Source organism: Halichoeres trimaculatus, unplaced genomic scaffold (assembly GCF_033239565.1).
Source record: "Halichoeres trimaculatus isolate MK-OKI-2021-1 unplaced genomic scaffold, fHalTri1.1 fHalTri1_scaffold_13, whole genome shotgun sequence".
NCBI classification, from domain to species: Eukaryota; Metazoa; Chordata; class Actinopteri; order Labriformes; family Labridae; genus Halichoeres; species Halichoeres trimaculatus.
In genome coordinates, this window is record NW_027437191.1 from 295414 (window position 1) to 304497 (window position 9084).

The following is a 9084-nucleotide window of genomic DNA, read 5'->3' on the forward strand; positions in this document are numbered from 1 at the left end:
AGGACTTTGCAGCATTTAGCAAGTTACAATGGCAAGGAAAAACTTCCCTTCAACGGGCAGAAACCTCGGACAGAACCAGACTCATGTTAGACAGACATCTGTCTCGACTGTGTTGGGGTTAGAGAGAGACAGATAGAGGAGAGAGAGTGGGAGAGAAAAGTATGGGAAGGGGGGGTGACAGAGAGAGAGGGATACACACACACGCGCACACACATACACAAAAAGGGAGAGAGAGAGACAGACAGACACACACAGTCTGAGGTTTGGCGCAACAGTTAAGGTGAAACCAGCAGGCCATTATTGGCAATAATCCAAAGCCATAGCAGCAGGAGTCTGGCAGGAACACAGCAGCAGACCGTCTACTTCACCGACCCCCAGGAACCTACAAGACAAACTCAGAGCCTCCCAGAGAGGTGGATGGTCAGTAACTATAACAGGACAGTAAGACTAGAAGTCAGACTGACAGATAGGGAGGGAAACAGGAGCCCTGTGTGTCAGTTCCCCCTGGCAGTCTAAACCTATAGCAGCATGACTAAGAGCTGGTTCAGATCTGATCCAGCTCTAACTGTAAGCTTATCAAAAAGGAAAGTTTTAAGTCTATTCTTAAAGGTTCAGACTGTGTCTGCTCCCCTGACCTCAACCGGTAAGTTATTCCAAAGAAGAGGAGCTTGATAACTAAAGGCTCGACCTCCCATACTACTTTTAGAGACCCTAGGTAAAATGAGCAGACCTGCATGTTGAGAACGCAAAGACCTAGACGGATAATACGGAGCAATTAAGTCTATAAGATAGGATGGCCCGATGCCATTAAGCGCTTTGTAAGTCAAAAGAAGAATTTTAAACTCTATTCTAGATTTTATAGGTAACCAGTGTAGAGACGCTAACACTGGAGAGATGTGCTCTCTCCTCCCAGTCCAAGTAAGTACCCGAGCGGCAGCATTCTGAACCAGCTGAAGAGTCCTAATAGACTTATTAGGACAGCCTGATAAAAGAGAGTTACAGTAGTCCAGCCTAGAAAAAACGAAAGCATGGACTAGTTTCTCAGCATCACTCCGAGACAAGATGTGTCTAATTCTCTTGATATTACAAAGATGAAAAAACGCCGTCCTTGAGACCTGTTGGATGTGAGAGTTAAAGGACAGGTCCTGATCCAAAAGAACTCCCAGGTTCCTGACAGTGGCACTGGAAGCCAAGCTGACGTCGTCCGAGGCAGCGATGTTGTTCAAGAAAGCTTCTCTGAGATGCTTAGGTCCAAGAACAATGACTTCAGTCTTCTCTGAGTTCAGCAGTAAGAAGTTTCTGCTCATCCAGGACCTTACGTCTTTGAGGCATGCTTCAAGTTTAGATAAGCGGTTGGTTTCTTCAGGCTTCATTGACAAGTAAAGCTGAGTGTCATCTGCAGAGCAGTGAAAGTTTATGGAGTGTTTCCTCAATATAGTGCCAAGAGGAATTATATACAAGATGAAAAGAATCGGTCCAAGCACTGAACCTTGAGGAACTCCATATTGCACCCTGGTGTGCGAAGAAGAGACGTTGTTCACATGAACAAACTGATGTTGATCTGAAAGATACGATTGAAGCTAGGCTAAAGTGGTTCCTGAGATACCAAGAAGACTCTCTAATCTCTGCAGAAGAATGCGATGATCAATAGTGTCGAAAGTGGCACTAAGATCAAGCAAGACAAGCACAGAAGAAGACCACTGTTCGAAGCCAAAAGGAGATCACTGCTTACTTTCAGCAGTGCAGTCTCAGTGCTGTGGTGGGCTCTGAACCCAGACTGAAAGACCTCAAAGAGACTGTTGCTATGAAGAAAATCACAGAGCTGATTCGCAACAACTTTCTCCAAGATCTTAGAAATGAAAGAGAGGTTTGATATCAGTCTGTAGTTGACCAAAGAGCCTGAATCAAGTGTAGGCTTTTTAAGAAGAGGCTTAATAACAGCAACTTTAAAAAGTTGGGGCACGTAGCCCGACAGTAAAGACGCATTAATCACCCTTAGTAAAGAAAATCCGACCAAGGGAAAGACTTCCTTCAGCAGCCAAGCTGGGATGGGGTCCAGAAGACAAGTTGATGGTTTGGCTGAAGAGACAGTTGAATCCAGCTCTGACAAGTCCACAGGCGAGTAGCAGTCCAAGAGTATTTTAGCTCTAAGCGACGTTTCCGTAAATTCACCATCGGTCGAAGGTTCTATCATGGTTGCATGTAACATGTTACTAATTTTATCTCTAATCTTTAATATCTTATTGTTAAAAAAGCTCATAAAGCCCTCACTGCTAAGCGATAGAGGAATGCATGGCTCAGTAGAGCTATGACTGTTTGTCAGCCTGGCTACAGTGCTGAAAAGGAATCTAGGACTGTTTTTATTCTCTTGTATAAGAGTCGAGGAATAAGTTGCACGCGCAAGCCGCAAAGCCTTCCTATATTCATTTAGACTATTTTTCCAATGCGAGCAGGATTCCTTTCTTTTAGTCAAACGCCATATTCTTTCTAATTTCCTCGAGTTTTGGTTGAGTGTTGTACCACGGAGCCGAACTGTGTCGTCGGAGAGTCCTCTGTCTGAGCGGAGCAATTGAATCGAAGAGAATCCACCGTGGTGTCCGCAACAAGTTGATCAAGCTGAGAGGGAGCACAAGAGCTCTCTGCAAAAGTAGAGCAAGATATCAAGGCAGCAGGAATACCTTCCTCGAAAATGTCTACGGCTCTGTTAGACAAGTTCCTGGACAAGATGATTTTGTTCGCAGGTGAGAAATCCAACAGCAAGAATTCGAAAGTAATGAAGAAATGATCCGACAGAAGAGGATTCTGCGGTAAGACAGCCAAGCTGACTGATTCCACGCCATAAGCAAGAACAAGATCCAAGGTGTGGTTAAAGCGATGAGTAGGATGGTTCACAGACTGTGTGAAACCGAAAGAATCCAGTAACAACATGAAGGCAATACAAAGACTATCATCAACGATGTCCATCCATCCATCCATCCATTTTTTTCTGCTTATCCGGGGTCGGGTCTCGGGGGCAGCAGCCTAAGAAGGGAAGCCCAGACTTCCTTCTCCCTAGCCACTTCGTCCAGCTCTTCCGGGGGGATCCCAAGACGTTCCCAGGCCAGCCGAGAGATGTAGTCTCTCCAGCATGTCCTGGGTCTGCCCCGGGGTCTCCTCCCGGTGGGACGTGCCCTGAACACCTCAACAGGGAGGCATCCAGGAGGCATCGTCATCAGATGCCCGAGCCACCTCATCTGGCTCCTCTCAACGCGGAGGAGCAGCGGCTCTACTCCAAGCTCCTCCCGGATAGCCGAGCTTCTCACCCTATCTCTAAGTGAGAGCCCAGCCACCCTACGGAGGAAGCTCATTTCGGCTGCTTGTACCTGCCATCTTGTTCTTTCGGTCACTACCTAAAGCTCATGACCATAGGTGAGAGTGGGAACGAAGATCGACCAGTAAACAGAGAGCTTTGCCTTCCGGCTCAGCTCCCTCTTCACCACGACAGACCTGAGCAGAGTCCGCATTACTGCAGACGCCGCACTGATCCGCCTGTCGATCTCTCGCTCCATCCTTCCCTCACTCGTGAACAAGACCCTGAGATACTTAAACTCCTCCACTTGGGGCAGGATCTCCTCCTCGACCTGGAGAGGGCACTCCACCCTTTTCCGGCTGAGGACCATGGACTCTAATTTGGAGGTGCTGATTCTCATCCCAGCCGCTTCACACTGGGCTGCGAACCGATCCAGAGAGAGTGGAAGGTAACGGCTTGATGAAGCCAACAGGACCACATCATCTGCAAAAAGCAGCGATCCAATCCTGAGGTCACCAAACCGGACCCCCTCGACACCCTGGCTGGACCTAGAAATTCTGTCCATAAAAGTTATGAACAGAATCGGTGACAAAGGGCAGCCTTGGTGGAGTCCAACCCTCACTGGAAACGAGTCCGACTTACTGCCAGCAATGCGGACCAAGCTCTGGCACCGCTTGTACAGGAAATGGACGGCTCGTAACAAGCAGCCTGACACCCCATACTCCCGGAGAACCCCCCACAGGACTCCCCGAGGGACACGGTCGAATGCCTTCTTCAAGTCCACAAAACACATGTGGACAGGTTGGGCAAACTCCCATGCACCCTCGAGGACCCTGCCGAGGGTATAGAGCTGGTCCACAGTTCCACGACCAGGACGAGAACCACATTGCTCATCCTGGATCCGAGGTTTGACTATCCTTCAGACCCTCCTCTCCAGTACCCCCGAATAGAACTTACCAGGGAGGCTGAGGAGTGTGATCCCCCTGTAGTTGGAACTCACCCTCCGGTCCCCCTTCTTAAAAAGAGGGACCACCACCCCGGTCTGCCAATCCAGAGGCGCTGCCCCCGATGTCCACGCAATGTTGCAAAGTCGTGTCAGCCACGACAGACCCACAACATCCAGGGCCTTAAGGAACTCTGGGTGGATCTCATCCACCCCCGGGGCCCTGCCATCGAGGAGCTTTTTTAACTACCTCGGCAACCTCAACCCCAGAGATGAAAGAGCCCACTCCATCATTCCCAGACCCTGCTTCCTCCAAGGAAGGCGTGCTGGTGGGATTGAGGAGGTCTTCGAAGTATTCCTTCCACTGGTTCACAACATCCTGAGTCGAGGTCAGCAGCGCACCGTCCCCACTGAGCACAGTGTTTACAGTGCACTTCTTCCCCCTCCTGAGATGCCGGATGGTGGTCCAGAACCTCTTTGAAGCTGTCCGGAAGTCGTTCTCCATAGCCTCACCGAACCCCTCCCATGTCCGGGTTTTTGCCTCGGCGACCGCCGAAGCTGCATTCCGCTTGGCCTGTCAGTACCTGTCTGCTGCCTCAGGAGTCCCACAAGCCAAAAAGGCCCGATAGGACTCCTTCTTCAGCTGGACGGCATCCCTCACCACTGGTGTCCACCAGCGGGTTCGGGTGTTGCTGCCCCTACAGGCACCAACCACCTTACGGCCACAGCTCTGATCAGCCGCCTCAACAATGGAGGCACAGAACAAAGCCCATTCAGACTCAATGTCCCTTACCTCCCCCAGATCACAGTTGAAGCTCACCCGGAGGTGGGAGTTAAAGCTCTCTCTGACAGGGAGCTCTGCCAGACGTTCCCAGCAGACCCTCACAATATGTTTGGGTCTACCAGGTCTGACCGACATCTTCCCCCAGCCGACTCACCACCAGGTGGTGATCGGTCGACAGCTCCGCCCCTCTCTTTACCAGTGTCCAAGACATGCGGCCGCAAGTCCGACGACACAACTACAAAGTCGATCATCGAACTGCGACCTAGGGTGTCCTGGTGCCAGGTGCACATATGGACACCCTTATGCTCGAACATGGTGTTCGTTATGGATAATCTGTGACGAGCACAGAAATCCAACAAAAAAACCACAGCTCGGGTTCAGATCGGAGGGGCCGTTCCTTCCAATCACGCCCCTCCAGGTCTCACTGTCGTTGCCAACGTGAGCGTTGAAGTCTCCCAGTAGGACGAGGGAATCCCCAGATGGGGTACTCTCAAGCACTCCTTCCAAGGACTCCAAAAAGGGTGGATACTCTGAACTGCTATTTGGACCATAGCCACTAACAACCGTTAGGATCCGTCCCCCCACCCGAAGGCCGAGGAAGGCTACCCTCTCGTCCGCCGGGGTAAACTCCAACATACAGACACTAAGCCGGGGGGCAATTAGTATCGCCACCCCTGCCCGCCGGAGCCCTTGCCATGCGTCGAGGTGAGGCCGACTATGTATAGCCGGAACTTCTCAACCTCATGCACCAGCTCAGGCTCCTTCCCCGCCAGGGAGGTGACATTCCACGTCCCTAGAGCTAGCTTCTGCAGCTGAGGATCAGTCTGCTAAGGTCCCTGCCTTCGGCTGCCGCCCAACTCACACTGCACCCAACCCCTATGGCCCCTCCTGCGGGTGGTGAGTCCATGGGTACCCCCGGGTACCATGGGAACAGACTCGGCCACCAGGCGCTCGCCAGCGAGCCCCACTCCCAGGCCTGGCTCCAGGAGGGGGCCCCGGTGACCCACGTCCGGGCAAGGGAAACGTCAAACCATTTTTGTTATTCATCATTAGGGGTCTGTGTGAGCTACACTTCGTCTGGTCCCTCCCCCAGGACCTGTTTGCCATGGGATACCCTACCAGGGGCATAAAGCCCCTGACAACTTAGCTCCTAGGATCATTGGGACACACAAACCCCTCCACCACGATAAGGTGGTAGCAACGACGTCCACATGAATATTAAAGTCACCAACGAGGATAATTTTATCCAAAAGAAGAAGGATGTTGGAAAGAAACTCTGAAAAATAGAAGAGAAATTGAGAGTATGCGCCAGGAGGCCGGTAAACGATAACAAACAAAAAAGGTTGCGCAGTTTTTGCAGCTGGATGCAAGAAACTAAGAAAAAGACTTTCAAAAGAGCTAAAGCCTAGTTTAGGTCTAGTGCAAATATTAAAACTAGAGTTAAAAATAGCTGCCCCCCCCCCCCCCCCTAAACACACACACACACACACACACACACACACACACATACACACCCTGTGTCTCGAGGGTTATGAGTATTAAGGTGACTGGGAGGAGTGGACTCGTTTAAACCAACATATTTAACCCTCACACAGCCAGGTTTCAGTCAGAGCAAGTAAATCAATATGATAATCTGATATGAGATCATTAACTAGCTTTAGATGATAAAGATCTAATATTTAACAAACCACATTTGACTTTAACGTCATGTGGTTCATCCACACCCGAAGTTTTCATTTTTATAAGATTATCATAATTCACTCCTTTATTATTATTATTATTATTATTGTTATTGTTATTGTTATTGAAAAAGTGTCTCGTTCGGGGAACCGTTACAGTCTCTATATTACAGTAGGAGTGGCTGGGAAACTGCACTAAGGGAAACGCAGAGGAGCGTGTGGACTGCAGCTCTGTTGCCTGGTCTCTACTCTGAGTTGTCAGATGGGCAAACTAATAAAATCAGCCAGATAACGGGCTCTAATTTCGTAGACCAGGCACAAGTGCAGGCGCACCTGCCCCGCGCCGGCCATCGCCGGGCGGACAGGGCGTGACCGGCACACTTTGCAAGTTTCCTGTAGTGCCAAGAGAGGCGCAGTCAAGGCGCAGAGGAGCGCAGAGGTGCGCATCCACGCCTCCCTCCGCACAAATGGCAGAGAGGGAGGAGAAAAGCCGTGAGTGGGTTTAATACAGCCGAGCGCTGTTTTCACCAATCAAATGAGCGCCTCTCCTTGCCTTTAGATGCCCTGCAGCCGAGGCGCAGCGTCTGATTTGTCTGACTGATCCCCAGCACCGCGGAGAGAGTGCTGGAAAGACTCAGTCACGGAGACGGTCAGAGCCGCTGCCCCTGCAGCAGGAGAATGGACAGCGGGGCACATAAGAGGACACGAAGCGCGTCACCTTGTGGGCCAGCACCCTTTGTCATTAATAGAAGTACAAAATGAAGAGACAGTTACACAGCTGGCTTATCCATTCAGAATACTTTTGATCCACTTGCACTCCTGGTTTGTCATCGCCAAATAGCAGAACCTTTGGTGATACACTGTATACTCTCCCGGTATCTCCACCTCATCCTCCTTACAATAATGCACTCCATCTTTCTAGATCACGTTAAAAATAAAGACGAAAACAGAGAAATATGGAAATCACGGGTAAATCCTGAGTGACATACATTTATTTTGCCTCATTTTTTCTTCGTCTTTTCTCTCCCTCTTTTCTTTGAATTAAATGAAATGAGAGAAGCCACATATATATTCAGTATCTGATGTTAAGGCTGTTTATTGTTTAATTGTAGGATGTGCATCAAACTTCCAGCTGCTGTCAGTTTAACTTTCCATTATGACAAACGGCTTTAAATTGACATCAGATGTGAAGGGACAGTTAATATAGATACAAATGTATATGCTGGTTCAGACGGTTACATTAAATAGTAATTACTGTGATTGTTTATTGCATTAAAATGTGCCTGACACTCTGGAAACCTGCCTCTGAGGCTTTGTTGACATGTGCGTACATGTGCACCTGTCACCAAATTACAGCTGCGCAGGATGCACTCCGCTTTGCGCAGAGGATAGACCAGGTTGGAGCGGGTGAGCTTTCAGCGCACTTTTTTGGCACGAAATTGTCACTGCGCCAGTATGAATCTGCTGACATCTCCCCCTGGCGCGCCGTCAACTCCCCCTGGCGCGCAGTCACACCCATCTCGGTCTACCAAATTGTCAAATCAGCAGTGCAAGGCGGTGCGCCGCTCAAAATTAGCTTGCGTCCCCCTGCACTGCGCCATGAAATTAGAGCCCTTCGAATTAAACGAGCTGCGCCATCCAGAGTAGGATGAACGCAATCTCGGCTAATTAGACCAGGCTTGCCTCAGAAAGATCGCCAGTTGTCAATAAAACCCACCCCATTATCTGGACACCAGTTCAACAGCCAGCGGTTGAATGAAGAGATGTAGCTTAACATCTCATCATTTGCCCTATTTGGCAGGGGACCAGAGAAAATTACGGAGTCCAACAAAGTTTTGGCCAAAGCACACACCAACTCCACATTAACCTTTGTGACTTCCGACTGGCGATGTTGGGAGTCATTTACACCGACATGTATAACTATCTTTCAAAATCTACATTTATCCTTTGCCAGCAGTTTTAGGTTGCCCTCAATGTCGCCCGCTCTGGCTCCCGGGAGGCACTGAACTATGGTGTCTGGCGTCGCTAATTTCACATTCCTTACTACCGAGTCACCAATCACCAGAGTGTTAAGTTTCTTAGTAGGTGTGTTGCTAAGAGGGGCATATTTATTGGAATTGTGAATGTTCCGGTTATCCAGCGTGCAATTTTTATGCTTGCGGCTATGTTTCCCTCTCACAGTCACCCAGACACTGCATCCCGGCTGCTCGGGATCTGCCGGGGGGAGGCTAAGCTAAGCCGGCCCGCACCGGCTACAGGGGGCTGGCTAGCATTAGCTAAATGTGGCCAGCTTTGGTGAGGAGCCACGTCTCCAATTCAGTAACCCTCGCCTCCAGAGCTACAAATAAGCTGCATTTAACACATTTATCATTATCCATAAAGGAGGACG

The 9084-nt window shown here is 49.7% G+C and overlaps 1 pseudogene; it reads right to left on the reverse strand.

The window, feature by feature from the left end:
- Nucleotides 1–518: 518 nt before the first annotated feature.
- Nucleotides 519–6753, reverse strand: LOC141802263 (uncharacterized; annotated as a pseudogene).
- Between the last annotated feature and the right edge of the window lie 2331 nt (nucleotides 6754–9084).